Below are 17493 nucleotides of genomic sequence, written 5' to 3'. Positions count from 1 at the left end.
GCCCATCAAGTGGGCTTTTGGTGGAAATGACACACCACCAGCAGCATGATGCCCACGAATGGTGGGTGGGGGGGCGGGGGGAAGGGGAAGAGGACAAGTTGTTTTTCTATGGGTATGTACTCAGGCTTTCTAGTATTTTAAAGAGTGTTCATTGAAGTTCGTATAAGAACGTAGCATTTTGTTTCCAAGGTGTAGTAAATCTTTGTTTTCTCACAGCAGGGTGATCGCATTACAAGGCTGGAATTTTTATTTGCCCATCAAGTGGGCTTTTGGTGGAAATGACACACCACCAGCAGCATGATGCCCACGAATGGTGGGTGGGGGGGCGGGGGGAAGGGGAAGAGGACAAGTTGTTTTTCTACGGGTATGTACTCAGGCTTTATAGTATTTTAAAGATTGTTCGTTGAAGTTCGTATAAGAACGTAGCATTTTATTTCCAAGGTGTAATAAATCTTTGTTTTCTCACAGCAGGGTGATCGCATTACAAGGCTGGAATTTTTATATGCCCATCAAGTGGGCTTATGGTGGAAATGACACACCACCAGCAGCATGATGTCCACGAGCAGGGGGGGGGGGGGGCGGGGGGAAGGGGAAGAGGACAAGTTTTTTTTCTATGGGTTTGTACTCAGGCTTTATAGTATTTTAAAGATTGTTCATTGAAGTTCGTATAAGAACGTAGCATTTTGTTTCCAAGGTGTAGTAAATCTTTGTTTTCTCACAGCAGGGTGATCGCATTACAAGGCTGCAATTTTTATTTGCCCATCAAGTGGGCTTTTGGTGGAAATGACACACCACCAGCAGCATGATGCCCACGAATGGTGGGTGGGGGGGCGGGGGGAAGGGGAAGAGGACAAGTTGTTTTTCTATGGGTATGTACTCAGGCTTTCTAGTATTTTAAAGAGTGTTCATTGAAGTTCGTATAAGAACGTAGCATTTTGTTTCCAAGGTGTAGTAAATCTTTGTTTTCTCACAGCAGGGTGATCGCATTACAAGGCTGGAATTTTTATTTGCCCATCAAGTGGGCTTTTGGTGGAAATGACACACCACCAGTAGCATGATGCCCACGAATGGTGGGTGGGGGGGGCGGGGGGAAGGGGAAGAGGACAAGTTGTTTTTCTATGGGTATGTACTCAGGCTTTCTAGTATTTTAAAGAGTGTTCATTGAAGTTCGTATAAGAACGTAGCATTTTGTTTCCAAGGTGTAGTAAATCTTTGTTTTCTCACAGCAGGGTGATCGCATTACAAGGCTGGAATTTTTATTTGCCCATCAAGTGGGCTTTTGGTGGAAATGACACACCACCAGCAGCATGATGCCCACGAATGGTGGGTGGGGGGGCGGGGGGAAGGGGAAGAGGACAAGTTGTTTTTCTACGGGTATGTACTCAGGCTTTATAGTATTTTAAAGATTGTTCGTTGAAGTTCGTATAAGAACGTAGCATTTTATTTCCAAGGTGTAATAAATCTTTGTTTTCTCACAGCAGGGTGATCGCATTACAAGGCTGGAATTTTTATATGCCCATCAAGTGGGCTTATGGTGGAAATGACACACCACCAGCAGCATGATGTCCACGAGCGGGGGGGGGGGGGGGGGCGGGGGGAAGGGGAAGAGGACAAGTTTTTTTTCTATGGGTTTGTACTCAGGCTTTATAGTATTTTAAAGATTGTTCATTGAAGTTCGTATAAGAACGTAGCATTTTGTTTCCAAGGTGTAGTAAATCTTTGTTTTCTCACAGCAGGGTGATCGCATTACAAGGCTGCAATTTTTATTTGCCCATCAAGTGGGCTTTTGGTGGAAATGACACACCACCAGCAGCATGATGCCCACGAATGGTGGGTGGGGGGGCGGGGGGAAGGGGAAGAGGACAAGTTGTTTTTCTATGGGTATGTACTCAGGCTTTCTAGTATTTTAAAGAGTGTTCATTGAAGTTCGTATAAGAACGTAGCATTTTGTTTCCAAGGTGTAGTAAATCTTTGTTTTCTCACAGCAGGGTGATCGCATTACAAGGCTGGAATTTTTATTTGCCCATCAAGTGGGCTTTTGGTGGAAATGACACACCACCAGCAGCATGATGCCCACGAATGGTGGGTGGGGGGGGCGGGGGGAAGGGGAAGAGGACAAGTTGTTTTTCTATGGGTATGTACTCAGGCTTTCTAGTATTTTAAAGAGTGTTCATTGAAGTTCGTATAAGAACGTAGCATTTTGTTTCCAAGGTGTAGTAAATCTTTGTTTTCTCACAGCAGGGTGATCGCATTACAAGGCTGGAATTTTTATTTGCCCATCAAGTGGGCTTTTGGTGGAAATGACACACCACCAGCAGCATGATGCCCACGAATGGTGGGTGGGGGGGCGGGGGGAAGGGGAAGAGGACAAGTTGTTTTTCTACGGGTATGTACTCAGGCTTTATAGTATTTTAAAGATTGTTCGTTGAAGTTCGTATAAGAACGTAGCATTTTATTTCCAAGGTGTAATAAATCTTTGTTTTCTCACAGCAGGGTGATCGCATTACAAGGCTGCAATTTTTATATGCCCATCAAGTGGGCTTATGGTGGAAATGACACACCACCAGCAGCATGATGTCCACGAGCAGGGGGGGGGGGGGCGGGGGGAAGGGGAAGAGGACAAGTTTTTTTTCTATGGGTTTGTACTCAGGCTTTATAGTATTTTAAAGATTGTTCATTGAAGTTCGTATAAGAACGTAGCATTTTGTTTCCAAGGTGTAGTAAATCTTTGTTTTCTCACAGCAGGGTGATCGCATTACAAGGCTGCAATTTTTATTTGCCCATCAAGTGGGCTTTTGGTGGAAATGACACACCACCAGCAGCATGATGCCCACGAATGGTGGGTGGGGGGGCGGGGGGAAGGGGAAGAGGACAAGTTGTTTTTCTATGGGTATGTACTCAGGCTTTCTAGTATTTTAAAGATTGTTCATTGAAGTTCGTATAAGAACGTAGCATTTTGTTTCCAAGGTGTAGTAAATCTTTGTTTTCTCACAGCAGGGTGATCGCATTACAAGGCTGCAATTTTTATTTGCCCATCAAGTGGGCTTTTGGTGGAAATGACACACCACCAGCAGCATGATGCCCACGAATAGTGGGTGGGGGGGCGGGGGGAAGGGGAAGAGGACAAGTTGTTTTTCTATGGGTATGTACTCAGGCTTTCTAATATTTTAAAGAGTGTTCTTTCAAGTTCGGATAAGAACGTAGCATTTTATTTCCAAGGTGTAGTAAATCTTTGTTTTCTCACAGCAGGGTGATCGCATTACAAGGCTGCAATTTTTATTTGCCCATCAATTGGGCTTTTGGTGGAAAACACACACCACCAGCAGCATGATGCCCACGAATGGTGGGTGGAGGGGCGGGGGGAAGGGGAAGAGGACAAGTTTTTTTTCTATGGGTTTGTACTCAGGCTTTATAGTATTTTAAAGATTGTTCATTGAAGTTCGTATAAGAACGTAGCATTTTGTTTCCAAGGTGTAGTAAATCTTTGTTTTCTCATAGCAGGGTGATCGCATTACAAGGCTGCAATTTTTATTTGCCCATCAAGTGGGCTTTTGGTGGAAATGACACACCACCAGCAGCATGATGCCCACGAATGGTGGGTGGGGGGGCGGGGGGAAGGGGAAGAGGACAAGTTGTTTTTCTATGGGTATGTACTCAGGCTTTCTAGTATTTTAAAGATTGTTCATTGAAGTTCGTATAAGAACGTAGCATTTTGTTTCCAAGGTGTAGTAAATCTTTGTTTTCTCACAGCAGGGTGATCGCATTACAAGGCTGCAATTTTTATTTGCCCATCAAGTGGGCTTTTGGTGGAAATGACACACCACCAGCAGCATGATGCCCACGAATGGTGGGTGGGGGGGCGGGGGGAAGGGGAAGAGGACAAGTTGTTTTTCTATGGGTATGTACTCAGGCTTTCTAGTATTTTAAAGATTGTTCATTGAAGTTCGTATAAGAACGTAGCATTTTGTTTCCAAGGTGTAGTAAATCTTTGTTTTCTCACAGCAGGGTGATCGCATTACAAGGCTGCAATTTTTATTTGCCCATCAATTGGGCTTTTGGTGGAAAACACACACCACCAGCAGCATGATGCCCACGAATGGTGGGTGGGGGGGCGGGGGGAAGGGGAAGAGGACAAGTTGTTTTTCTATGGGTATGTACTCAGGCTTTCTAGTATTTTAAAGATTGTTCATTGAAGTTCGTATAAGAACGTAGCATTTTGTTTCCAAGGTGTAGTAAATCTTTGTTTTCTCACAGCAGGGTGATCGCATTACAAGGCTGCAATTTTTATTTGCCCATCAACTGGGCTTTTGGTGGAAAACACACACGACCAGCAGCATGATGCCCACGAATGGTGGGTGGGGGGGCGGGGGGAAGGGGAAGAGGACAAGTTGTTTTTCTATGGGTATGTACTCAGGCTTTCTAGTATTTTAAAGATTGTTCATTGAAGTTCGTATAAGAACGTAGCATTTTGTTTCCAAGGTGTAGTAAATCTTTGTTTTCTCACAGCAGGGTGATCGCATTACAAGGCTGCAATTTTTATTTGCCCATCAATTGGGCTTTTGGTGGAAAACACACACCACCAGCAGCATGATGCCCACGAATGGTGGGTGGGGGGGCGGGGGGAAGGGGAAGAGGACAAGTTTTTTTTCTATGGGTTTGTACTCAGGCTTTATAGTATTTTAAAGAGTGTTCTTTCAAGTTCGGATAAGAACGTAGCATTTTATTTCCAAGGTGTAGTAAATCTTTGTTTTCTCACAGCAGGGTGATCGCATTACAAGGCTGCAATTTTTATTTGCCCATCAAGTGGGCTTTTGGTGGAAATGACACACCACCAGCAGCATGATGCCCATGAATGGTGGGTGGGGGGGCGGGGGGAAGGGGAAGAGGACAAGTTTTTTTTCTATGGGTTTGTACTCAGGCTTTATAGTATTTTAAAGATTGTTCATTGAAGTTCGTATAAGAACGTAGCATTTTGTTTCCAAGGTGTAGTAAATCTTTGTTTTCTCACAGCAGGGTGATCGCATTACAAGGCTGCAATTTTTATTTGCCCATCAAGTGGGCTTTTGGTGGAAATGACACACCACCAGCAGCATGATGCCCACGAATGGTGGGTGGGGGGGCGGGGGGAAGGGGAAGAGGACAAGTTGTTTTTCTATGTGTATGTACTCAGGCTTTCTAGTATTTTAAAGATTGTTCATTGAAGTTCGTATAAGAACGTAGCATTTTGTTTCCAAGGTGTAGTAAATCTTTGTTTTCTCACAGCAGGGTGATCGCATTACAAGGCTGCAATTTTTATTTGCCCATCAAGTGGGCTTTTGGTGGAAATGACACACCACCAGCAGCATGATGCCCACGAATGGTGGGTGGGGGGGCGGGGGGAAGAGGAAGAGGACAAGATTTTTTTCTATGGGTTTGTACTCAGGCTTTATAGTATTTTAAAGATTGTTCATTGAAGTTCGTATAAGAACGTAGCATTTTGTTTCCAAGGTGTAGTAAATCTTTGTTTTCTCACAGCAGGGTGATCGCATTACAAGGCTGCAATTTTTATTTGCCCATCAAGTGGGCTTTTGGTGGAAATGACACACCACCAGCAGCATGATGCCCACGAATAGTGGGTGGGGGGGCGGGGGGAAGGGGAAGAGGACAAGTTGTTTTTCTATGGGTATGTACTCAGGCTTTCTAGTATTTTAAAGAGTGTTCTTTCAAGTTCGGATAAGAACGTAGCATTTTATTTCCAAGGTGTAGTAAATCTTTGTTTTCTCACAGCAGGGTGATCGCATTACAAGGCTGCAATTTTTATTTGCCCATCAATTGGGCTTTTGGTGGAAAACACACACCACCAGCAGCATGATGCCCACGAATGGTGGGTGGGGGGGCGGGGGGAAGGGGAAGAGGACAAGTTTTTTTTCTATGGGTTTGTACTCAGGCTTTATAGTATTTTAAAGATTGTTCATTGAAGTTCGTATAAGAACGTAGCATTTTGTTTCCAAGGTGTAGTAAATCTTTGTTTTCTCACAGCAGGGTGATCGCATTACAAGGCTGCAATTTTTATTTGCCCATCAAGTGGGCTTTTGGTGGAAAACACACACCACCAGCAGCATGATGCCCACGAATGGTGGGTGGGGGGGCGGGGGGAAGGGGAAGAGGACAAGTTTTTTTTCTATGGGTTTGTACTCAGGCTTTATAGTATTTTAAAGAGTGTTCTTTCAAGTTCGGATAAGAACGTAGCATTTTATTTCCAAGGTGTAGTAAATCTTTGTTTTCTCACAGCAGGGTGATCGCATTACAAGGCTGCAATTTTTATTTGCCCATCAAGTGGGCTTTTGGTGGAAATGACACACCACCAGCAGCATGATGCCCACGAATGGTGGGTGGGGGGGCGGGGGGAAGGGGAAGAGGACAAGTTTTTTTTCTATGGGTTTGTACTCAGGCTTTATAGTATTTTAAAGAGTGTTCTTTCAAGTTCGGATAAGAACGTAGCATTTTATTTCCAAGGTGTAGTAAATCTTTGTTTTCTCACAGCAGGGTGATCGCATTACAAGGCTGCAATTTTTATTTGCCCATCAAGTGGGCTTTTGGTGGAAATGACACACCACCAGCAGCATGATGCCCACGAATGGTGGGTGGGGGGGCGGGGGGAAGGGGAAGAGGACAAGTTTTTTTTCTATGGGTTTGTACTCAGGCTTTATAGTATTTTAAAGAGTGTTCTTTCAAGTTCGGATAAGAACGTAGCATTTTATTTCCAAGGTGTAGTAAATCTTTGTTTTCTCACAGCAGGGTGATCGCATTACAAGGCTGCAATTTTTATTTGCCCATCAAGTGGGCTTTTGGTGGAAATGACACACCACCAGCAGCATGATGCCCACGAATGGTGGGTGGGGGGGCGGGGGGAAGGGGAAGAGGACAAGTTTTTTTTCTATGGGTTTGTACTCAGGCTTTATAGTATTTTAAAGAGTGTTCTTTCAAGTTCGGATAAGAACGTAGCATTTTATTTCCAAGGTGTAGTAAATCTTTGTTTTCTCACAGCAGGGTGATCGCATTACAAGGCTGCAATTTTTATTTGCCCATCAAGTGGGCTTTTGGTGGAAATGACACACCACCAGCAGCATGATGCCCACGAATGGTGGGTGGGGGGGCGGGGGGAAGGGGAAGAGGACAAGTTTTTTTTCTATGGGTTTGTACTCAGGCTTTATAGTATTTTAAAGAGTGTTCTTTCAAGTTCGGATAAGAACGTAGCATTTTATTTCCAAGGTGTAGTAAATCTTTGTTTTCTCACAGCAGGGTGATCGCATTACAAGGCTGCAATTTTTATTTGCCCATCAAGTGGGCTTTTGGTGGAAATGACACACCACCAGCAGCATGATGCCCACGAATGGTGGGTGGGGGGGCGGGGGGAAGGGGAAGAGGACAAGTTTTTTTTCTATGGGTTTGTACTCAGGCTTTATAGTATTTTAAAGAGTGTTCTTTCAAGTTCGGATAAGAACGTAGCATTTTATTTCCAAGGTGTAGTAAATCTTTGTTTTCTCACGGCAGGGTGATCGCATTACAAGGCTGCAATTTTTATTTGCCCATCAAGTGGGCTTTTGGTGGAAATGACACACCACCAGCAGCATGATGCCCACGAATGGTTGGGGGGGGGGGGCGGGGGGAAGGGGAAGAGGACAAGTTTTTTTTCTATGGGTTTGTACTCAGGCTTTATAGTATTTTAAAGAGTGTTCTTTCAAGTTCGGATAAGAACGTAGCATTTTATTTCCAAGGTGTAGTAAATCTTTGTTTTCTCACAGCAGGGTGATCGCATTACAAGGCTGCAATTTTTATTTGCCCATCAAGTGGGCTTTTGGTGGAAATGACACACCACCAGCAGCATGATGCCCACGAATGGTGGGTGGGGGGGCGGGGGGAAGGGGAAGAGGACAAGTTTTTTTTCTATGGGTTTGTACTCAGGCTTTATAGTATTTTAAAGAGTGTTCTTTCAAGTTCGGATAAGAACGTAGCATTTTATTTCCAAGGTGTAGTAAATCTTTGTTTTCTCACAGCAGGGTGATCGCATTACAAGGCTGCAATTTTTATTTGCCCATCAAGTGGGCTTTTGGTGGAAATGACACACCACCAGCAGCATGATGCCCACGAATGGTGGGTGGGGGGGCGGGGGGAAGGGGAAGAGGACAAGTTTTTTTTCTATGGGTTTGTACTCAGGCTTTATAGTATTTTAAAGATTGTTCTTTCAAGTTCGGATAAGAACGTAGCATTTTATTTCCAAGGTGTAGTAAATCTTTGTTTTCTCACAGCAGGGTGATCGCATTACAAGGCTGCAATTTTTATTTGCCCATCAAGTGGGCTTTTGGTGGAAATGACACACCACCAGCAGCATGATGCCCACGAATGGTGGGTGGGGGGGCGGGGGGAAGGGGAAGAGGACAAGTTTTTTTTCTATGGGTTTGTACTCAGGCTTTATAGTATTTTAAAGAGTGTTCTTTCAAGTTCGGATAAGAACGTAGCATTTTATTTCCAAGGTGTAGTAAATCTTTGTTTTCTCACAGCAGGGTGATCGCATTACAAGGCTGCAATTTTTATTTGCCCATCAAGTGGGCTTTTGGTGGAAATGCCACACCACCAGCAGCATGATGCCCACGAATGGCGGGTGGGGGGGCGGGGGGAAGGGGAAGAGGACAAGTTTTTTTTCTATGGGTTTGTACTCAGGCTTTATAGTATTTTAAAGATTGTTCATTGAAGTTCGTATAAGAACGTAGCATTTTGTTTCCAAGGTGTAGTAAATCTTTGTTTTCTCACAGCAGGGTGATCGCATTACAAGGCTGCAATTTTTATTTGCCCATCAAGTGGGCTTTTGGTGGAAATGACACACCACCAGCAGCATGATGCCCACGAATGGTGGGTGGGGGGGCGGGGGGAAGGGGAAGAGGACAAGTTGTTTTTCTATGGGTATGTACTCAGGCTTTCTAGTATTTTAAAGATTGTTCATTGAAGTTCGTATAAGAACGTAGCATTTTGTTTCCAAGGTGTAGTAAATCTTTGTTTTCTCACAGCAGGGTGATCGCATTACAAGGCTGCAATTTTTATTTGCCCATCAAGTGGGCTTTTGGTGGAAATGACACACCACCAGCAGCATGATGCCCACGAATGGTGGGTGGGGGGGCGGGGGGAAGGGGAAGAGGACAAGTTGTTTTTCTATGTGTATGTACTCAGGCTTTCTAGTATTTTAAAGATTGTTCATTGAAGTTCGTATAAGAACGTAGCATTTTGTTTCCAAGGTGTAGTAAATCTTTGTTTTCTCACAGCAGGGTGATCGCATTACAAGGCTGCAATTTTTATTTGCCCATCAAGTGGGCTTTTGGTGGAAATGACACACCACCAGCAGCATGATGCCCACGAATGGTGGGTGGGGGGGCGGGGGGAAGAGGAAGAGGACAAGATTTTTTTCTATGGGTTTGTACTCAGGCTTTATAGTATTTTAAAGATTGTTCATTGAAGTTCGTATAAGAACGTAGCATTTTGTTTCCAAGGTGTAGTAAATCTTTGTTTTCTCACAGCAGGGTGATCGCATTACAAGGCTGCAATTTTTATTTGCCCATCAAGTGGGCTTTTGGTGGAAATGACACACCACCAGCAGCATGATGCCCACGAATAGTGGGTGGGGGGGCGGGGGGAAGGGGAAGAGGACAAGTTGTTTTTCTATGGGTATGTACTCAGGCTTTCTAGTATTTTAAAGAGTGTTCTTTCAAGTTCGGATAAGAACGTAGCATTTTATTTCCAAGGTGTAGTAAATCTTTGTTTTCTCACAGCAGGGTGATCGCATTACAAGGCTGCAATTTTTATTTGCCCATCAATTGGGCTTTTGGTGGAAAACACACACCACCAGCAGCATGATGCCCACGAATGGTGGGTGGGGGGGCGGGGGGAAGGGGAAGAGGACAAGTTTTTTTTCTATGGGTTTGTACTCAGGCTTTATAGTATTTTAAAGATTGTTCATTGAAGTTCGTATAAGAACGTAGCATTTTGTTTCCAAGGTGTAGTAAATCTTTGTTTTCTCACAGCAGGGTGATCGCATTACAAGGCTGCAATTTTTATTTGCCCATCAAGTGGGCTTTTGGTGGAAAACACACACCACCAGCAGCATGATGCCCACGAATGGTGGGTGGGGGGGCGGGGGGAAGGGGAAGAGGACAAGTTTTTTTTCTATGGGTTTGTACTCAGGCTTTATAGTATTTTAAAGAGTGTTCTTTCAAGTTCGGATAAGAACGTAGCATTTTATTTCCAAGGTGTAGTAAATCTTTGTTTTCTCACAGCAGGGTGATCGCATTACAAGGCTGCAATTTTTATTTGCCCATCAAGTGGGCTTTTGGTGGAAATGACACACCACCAGCAGCATGATGCCCACGAATGGTGGGTGGGGGGGCGGGGGGAAGGGGAAGAGGACAAGTTTTTTTTCTATGGGTTTGTACTCAGGCTTTATAGTATTTTAAAGAGTGTTCTTTCAAGTTCGGATAAGAACGTAGCATTTTATTTCCAAGGTGTAGTAAATCTTTGTTTTCTCACAGCAGGGTGATCGCATTACAAGGCTGCAATTTTTATTTGCCCATCAAGTGGGCTTTTGGTGGAAATGACACACCACCAGCAGCATGATGCCCACGAATGGTGGGTGGGGGGGCGGGGGGAAGGGGAAGAGGACAAGTTTTTTTTCTATGGGTTTGTACTCAGGCTTTATAGTATTTTAAAGAGTGTTCTTTCAAGTTCGGATAAGAACGTAGCATTTTATTTCCAAGGTGTAGTAAATCTTTGTTTTCTCACAGCAGGGTGATCGCATTACAAGGCTGCAATTTTTATTTGCCCATCAAGTGGGCTTTTGGTGGAAATGACACACCACCAGCAGCATGATGCCCACGAATGGTGGGTGGGGGGGCGGGGGGAAGGGGAAGAGGACAAGTTTTTTTTCTATGGGTTTGTACTCAGGCTTTATAGTATTTTAAAGAGTGTTCTTTCAAGTTCGGATAAGAACGTAGCATTTTATTTCCAAGGTGTAGTAAATCTTTGTTTTCTCACAGCAGGGTGATCGCATTACAAGGCTGCAATTTTTATTTGCCCATCAAGTGGGCTTTTGGTGGAAATGACACACCACCAGCAGCATGATGCCCACGAATGGTGGGTGGGGGGGCGGGGGGAAGGGGAAGAGGACAAGTTTTTTTTCTATGGGTTTGTACTCAGGCTTTATAGTATTTTAAAGAGTGTTCTTTCAAGTTCGGATAAGAACGTAGCATTTTATTTCCAAGGTGTAGTAAATCTTTGTTTTCTCACAGCAGGGTGATCGCATTACAAGGCTGCAATTTTTATTTGCCCATCAAGTGGGCTTTTGGTGGAAATGACACACCACCAGCAGCATGATGCCCACGAATGGTGGGTGGGGGGGCGGGGGGAAGGGGAAGAGGACAAGTTTTTTTTCTATGGGTTTGTACTCAGGCTTTATAGTATTTTAAAGAGTGTTCTTTCAAGTTCGGATAAGAACGTAGCATTTTATTTCCAAGGTGTAGTAAATCTTTGTTTTCTCACGGCAGGGTGATCGCATTACAAGGCTGCAATTTTTATTTGCCCATCAAGTGGGCTTTTGGTGGAAATGACACACCACCAGCAGCATGATGCCCACGAATGGTTGGGGGGGGGGGCGGGGGGAAGGGGAAGAGGACAAGTTTTTTTTCTATGGGTTTGTACTCAGGCTTTATAGTATTTTAAAGAGTGTTCTTTCAAGTTCGGATAAGAACGTAGCATTTTATTTCCAAGGTGTAGTAAATCTTTGTTTTCTCACAGCAGGGTGATCGCATTACAAGGCTGCAATTTTTATTTGCCCATCAAGTGGGCTTTTGGTGGAAATGACACACCACCAGCAGCATGATGCCCACGAATGGTGGGTGGGGGGGCGGGGGGAAGGGGAAGAGGACAAGTTTTTTTTCTATGGGTTTGTACTCAGGCTTTATAGTATTTTAAAGAGTGTTCTTTCAAGTTCGGATAAGAACGTAGCATTTTATTTCCAAGGTGTAGTAAATCTTTGTTTTCTCACAGCAGGGTGATCGCATTACAAGGCTGCAATTTTTATTTGCCCATCAAGTGGGCTTTTGGTGGAAATGACACACCACCAGCAGCATGATGCCCACGAATGGTGGGTGGGGGGGCGGGGGGAAGGGGAAGAGGACAAGTTTTTTTTCTATGGGTTTGTACTCAGGCTTTACAGTATTTTAAAGATTGTTCTTTCAAGTTCGGATAAGAACGTAGCATTTTATTTCCAAGGTGTAGTAAATCTTTGTTTTCTCACAGCAGGGTGATCGCATTACAAGGCTGCAATTTTTATTTGCCCATCAAGTGGGCTTTTGGTGGAAATGACACACCACCAGCAGCATGATGCCCACGAATGGTGGGTGGGGGGGCGGGGGGAAGGGGAAGAGGACAAGTTTTTTTTCTATGGGTTTGTACTCAGGCTTTATAGTATTTTAAAGAGTGTTCTTTCAAGTTCGGATAAGAACGTAGCATTTTATTTCCAAGGTGTAGTAAATCTTTGTTTTCTCACAGCAGGGTGATCGCATTACAAGGCTGCAATTTTTATTTGCCCATCAAGTGGGCTTTTGGTGGAAATGCCACACCACCAGCAGCATGATGCCCACGAATGGCGGGTGGGGGGGCGGGGGGAAGGGGAAGAGGACAAGTTTTTTTTCTATGGGTTTGTACTCAGGCTTTATAGTATTTTAAAGATTGTTCATTGAAGTTCGTATAAGAACGTAGCATTTTGTTTCCAAGGTGTAGTAAATCTTTGTTTTCTCACAGCAGGGTGATCGCATTACAAGGCTGCAATTTTTATTTGCCCATCAAGTGGGCTTTTGGTGGAAATGACACACCACCAGCAGCATGATGCCCACGAATGGTGGGTGGGGGGGCGGGGGGAAGGGGAAGAGGACAAGTTGTTTTTCTATGGGTATGTACTCAGGCTTTCTAGTATTTTAAAGATTGTTCATTGAAGTTCGTATAAGAACGTAGCATTTTGTTTCCAAGGTGTAGTAAATCTTTGTTTTCTCACAGCAGGGTGATCGCATTACAAGGCTGCAATTTTTATTTGCCCATCAAGTGGGCTTTTGGTGGAAATGACACACCACCAGCAGCATGATGCCCACGAATGGCGGGTGGGGGGGCGGGGGGAAGGGGAAGAGGACAAGTTTTTTTTCTATGGGTTTGTACTCAGGCTTTATAGTATTTTAAAGATTGTTCATTGAAGTTCGTATAAGAACGTAGCATTTTGTTTCCAAGGTGTAGTAAATCTTTGTTTTCTCACAGCAGGGTGATCGCATTACAAGGCTGCAATTTTTATTTGCCCATCAAGTGGGCTTTTGGTGGAAATGACACACCACCAGCAGCATGATGCCCACGAATAGTGGGTGGGGGGGCGGGGGGAAGGGGAAGAGGACAAGTTGTTTTTCTATGGGTATGTACTCAGGCTTTCTAGTATTTTAAAGAGTGTTCTTTCAAGTTCGGATAAGAACGTAGCATTTTATTTCCAAGGTGTAGTAAATCTTTGTTTTCTCACAGCAGGGTGATCGCATTACAAGGCTGCAATTTTTATTTGCCCATCAATTGGGCTTTTGGTGGAAAACACACACCACCAGCAGCATGATGCCCACGAATGGTGGGTGGGGGGGCGGGGGGAAGGGGAAGAGGACAAGTTTTTTTTCTATGGGTTTGTACTCAGGCTTTATAGTATTTTAAAGATTGTTCATTGAAGTTCGTATAAGAACGTAGCATTTTGTTTCCAAGGTGTAGTAAATCTTTGTTTTCTCACAGCAGGGTGATCGCATTACAAGGCTGCAATTTTTATTTGCCCATCAAGTGGGCTTTTGGTGGAAATGACACACCACCAGCAGCATGATGCCCACGAATGGTGGGTGGGGGGGCGGGGGGAAGGGGAAGAGGACAAGTTGTTTTTCTATGGGTATGTACTCAGGCTTTCTAGTATTTTAAAGATTGTTCATTGAAGTTCGTATAAGAACGTAGCATTTTGTTTCCAAGGTGTAGTAAATCTTTGTTTTCTCACAGCAAGGTGATCGCATTACAAGGCTGCAATTTTTATTTGCCCATCAATTGGGCTTTTGGTGGAAATGACACACCACCAGCAGCATGATGCCCACGAATGGTGGGTGGGGGGGCGGGGGGAAGGGGAAGAGGACAAGTTTTTTTTCTATGGGTTTGTACTCAGGCTTTATAGTATTTTAAAGAGTGTTCTTTCAAGTTCGGATAAGAACGTAGCATTTTATTTCCAAGGTGTAGTAAATCTTTGTTTTCTCACAGCAGGGTGATCGCATTACAAGGCTGCAATTTTTATTTGCCCATCAAGTGGGCTTTTGGTGGAAATGACACACCACCAGCAGCATGATGCCCACGAATGGTGGGTGGGGGGGCGGGGGGAAGGGGAAGAGGACAAGTTTTTTTTCTATGGGTTTGTACTCAGGCTTTATAGTATTTTAAAGAGTGTTCTTTCAAGTTCGGATAAGAACGTAGCATTTTATTTCCAAGGTGTAGTAAATCTTTGTTTTCTCACAGCAGGGTGATCGCATTACAAGGCTGCAATTTTTATTTGCCCATCAAGTGGGCTTTTGGTGGAAATGACACACCACCAGCAGCATGATGCCCACGAATGGTGGGTGGGGGGGCGGGGGGAAGGGGAAGAGGACAAGTTTTTTTTCTATGGGTTTGTACTCAGGCTTTATAGTATTTTAAAGAGTGTTCTTTCAAGTTCGGATAAGAACGTAGCATTTTATTTCCAAGGTGTAGTAAATCTTTGTTTTCTCACAGCAGGGTGATCGCATTACAAGGCTGCAATTTTTATTTGCCCATCAAGTGGGCTTTTGGTGGAAATGACACACCACCAGCAGCATGATGCCCACGAATGGTGGGTGGGGGGGCGGGGGGAAGGGGAAGAGGACAAGTTTTTTTTCTATGGGTTTGTACTCAGGCTTTATAGTATTTTAAAGAGTGTTCTTTCAAGTTCGGATAAGAACGTAGCATTTTATTTCCAAGGTGTAGTAAATCTTTGTTTTCTCACAGCAGGGTGATCGCATTACAAGGCTGCAATTTTTATTTGCCCATCAAGTGGGCTTTTGGTGGAAATGACACACCACCAGCAGCATGATGCCCACGAATGGTGGGTGGGGGGGCGGGGGGAAGGGGAAGAGGACAAGTTTTTTTTCTATGGGTTTGTACTCAGGCTTTATAGTATTTTAAAGAGTGTTCTTTCAAGTTCGGATAAGAACGTAGCATTTTATTTCCAAGGTGTAGTAAATCTTTGTTTTCTCACGGCAGGGTGATCGCATTACAAGGCTGCAATTTTTATTTGCCCATCAAGTGGGCTTTTGGTGGAAATGACACACCACCAGCAGCATGATGCCCACGAATGGTTGGGGGGGGGGGCGGGGGGAAGGGGAAGAGGACAAGTTTTTTTTCTATGGGTTTGTACTCAGGCTTTATAGTATTTTAAAGAGTGTTCTTTCAAGTTCGGATAAGAACGTAGCATTTTATTTCCAAGGTGTAGTAAATCTTTGTTTTCTCACAGCAGGGTGATCGCATTACAAGGCTGCAATTTTTATTTGCCCATCAAGTGGGCTTTTGGTGGAAATGACACACCACCAGCAGCATGATGCCCACGAATGGTGGGTGGGGGGGCGGGGGGAAGGGGAAGAGGACAAGTTTTTTTTCTATGGGTTTGTACTCAGGCTTTATAGTATTTTAAAGAGTGTTCTTTCAAGTTCGGATAAGAACGTAGCATTTTATTTCCAAGGTGTAGTAAATCTTTGTTTTCTCACAGCAGGGTGATCGCATTACAAGGCTGCAATTTTTATTTGCCCATCAAGTGGGCTTTTGGTGGAAATGACACACCACCAGCAGCATGATGCCCACGAATGGTGGGTGGGGGGGCGGGGGGAAGGGGAAGAGGACAAGTTTTTTTTCTATGGGTTTGTACTCAGGCTTTATAGTATTTTAAAGATTGTTCTTTCAAGTTCGGATAAGAACGTAGCATTTTATTTCCAAGGTGTAGTAAATCTTTGTTTTCTCACAGCAGGGTGATCGCATTACAAGGCTGCAATTTTTATTTGCCCATCAAGTGGGCTTTTGGTGGAAATGACACACCACCAGCAGCATGATGCCCACGAATGGTGGGTGGGGGGGCGGGGGGAAGGGGAAGAGGACAAGTTTTTTTTCTATGGGTTTGTACTCAGGCTTTATAGTATTTTAAAGAGTGTTCTTTCAAGTTCGGATAAGAACGTAGCATTTTATTTCCAAGGTGTAGTAAATCTTTGTTTTCTCACAGCAGGGTGATCGCATTACAAGGCTGCAATTTTTATTTGCCCATCAAGTGGGCTTTTGGTGGAAATGCCACACCACCAGCAGCATGATGCCCACGAATGGCGGGTGGGGGGGCGGGGGGAAGGGGAAGAGGACAAGTTTTTTTTCTATGGGTTTGTACTCAGGCTTTATAGTATTTTAAAGATTGTTCATTGAAGTTCGTATAAGAACGTAGCATTTTGTTTCCAAGGTGTAGTAAATCTTTGTTTTCTCACAGCAGGGTGATCGCATTACAAGGCTGCAATTTTTATTTGCCCATCAAGTGGGCTTTTGGTGGAAATGACACACCACCAGCAGCATGATGCCCACGAATGGTGGGTGGGGGGGCGGGGGGAAGGGGAAGAGGACAAGTTGTTTTTCTATGGGTATGTACTCAGGCTTTCTAGTATTTTAAAGATTGTTCATTGAAGTTCGTATAAGAACGTAGCATTTTGTTTCCAAGGTGTAGTAAATCTTTGTTTTCTCACAGCAGGGTGATCGCATTACAAGGCTGCAATTTTTATTTGCCCATCAAGTGGGCTTTTGGTGGAAATGACACACCACCAGCAGCATGATGCCCACGAATGGCGGGTGGGGGGGCGGGGGGAAGGGGAAGAGGACAAGTTTTTTTTCTATGGGTTTGTACTCAGGCTTTATAGTATTTTAAAGATTGTTCATTGAAGTTCGTATAAGAACGTAGCATTTTGTTTCCAAGGTGTAGTAAATCTTTGTTTTCTCACAGCAGGGTGATCGCATTACAAGGCTGCAATTTTTATTTGCCCATCAAGTGGGCTTTTGGTGGAAATGACACACCACCAGCAGCATGATGCCCACGAATAGTGGGTGGGGGGGCGGGGGGAAGGGGAAGAGGACAAGTTGTTTTTCTATGGGTATGTACTCAGGCTTTCTAGTATTTTAAAGAGTGTTCTTTCAAGTTCGGATAAGAACGTAGCATTTTATTTCCAAGGTGTAGTAAATCTTTGTTTTCTCACAGCAGGGTGATCGCATTACAAGGCTGCAATTTTTATTTGCCCATCAATTGGGCTTTTGGTGGAAAACACACACCACCAGCAGCATGATGCCCACGAATGGTGGGTGGGGGGGCGGGGGGAAGGGGAAGAGGAC

This window comes from Schistocerca nitens, chromosome 12 (assembly GCF_023898315.1).
Source record: "Schistocerca nitens isolate TAMUIC-IGC-003100 chromosome 12, iqSchNite1.1, whole genome shotgun sequence".
NCBI classification, from domain to species: domain Eukaryota; kingdom Metazoa; phylum Arthropoda; class Insecta; order Orthoptera; family Acrididae; genus Schistocerca; species Schistocerca nitens.
Note: the sequence above shows the minus strand (reverse complement) of the source record.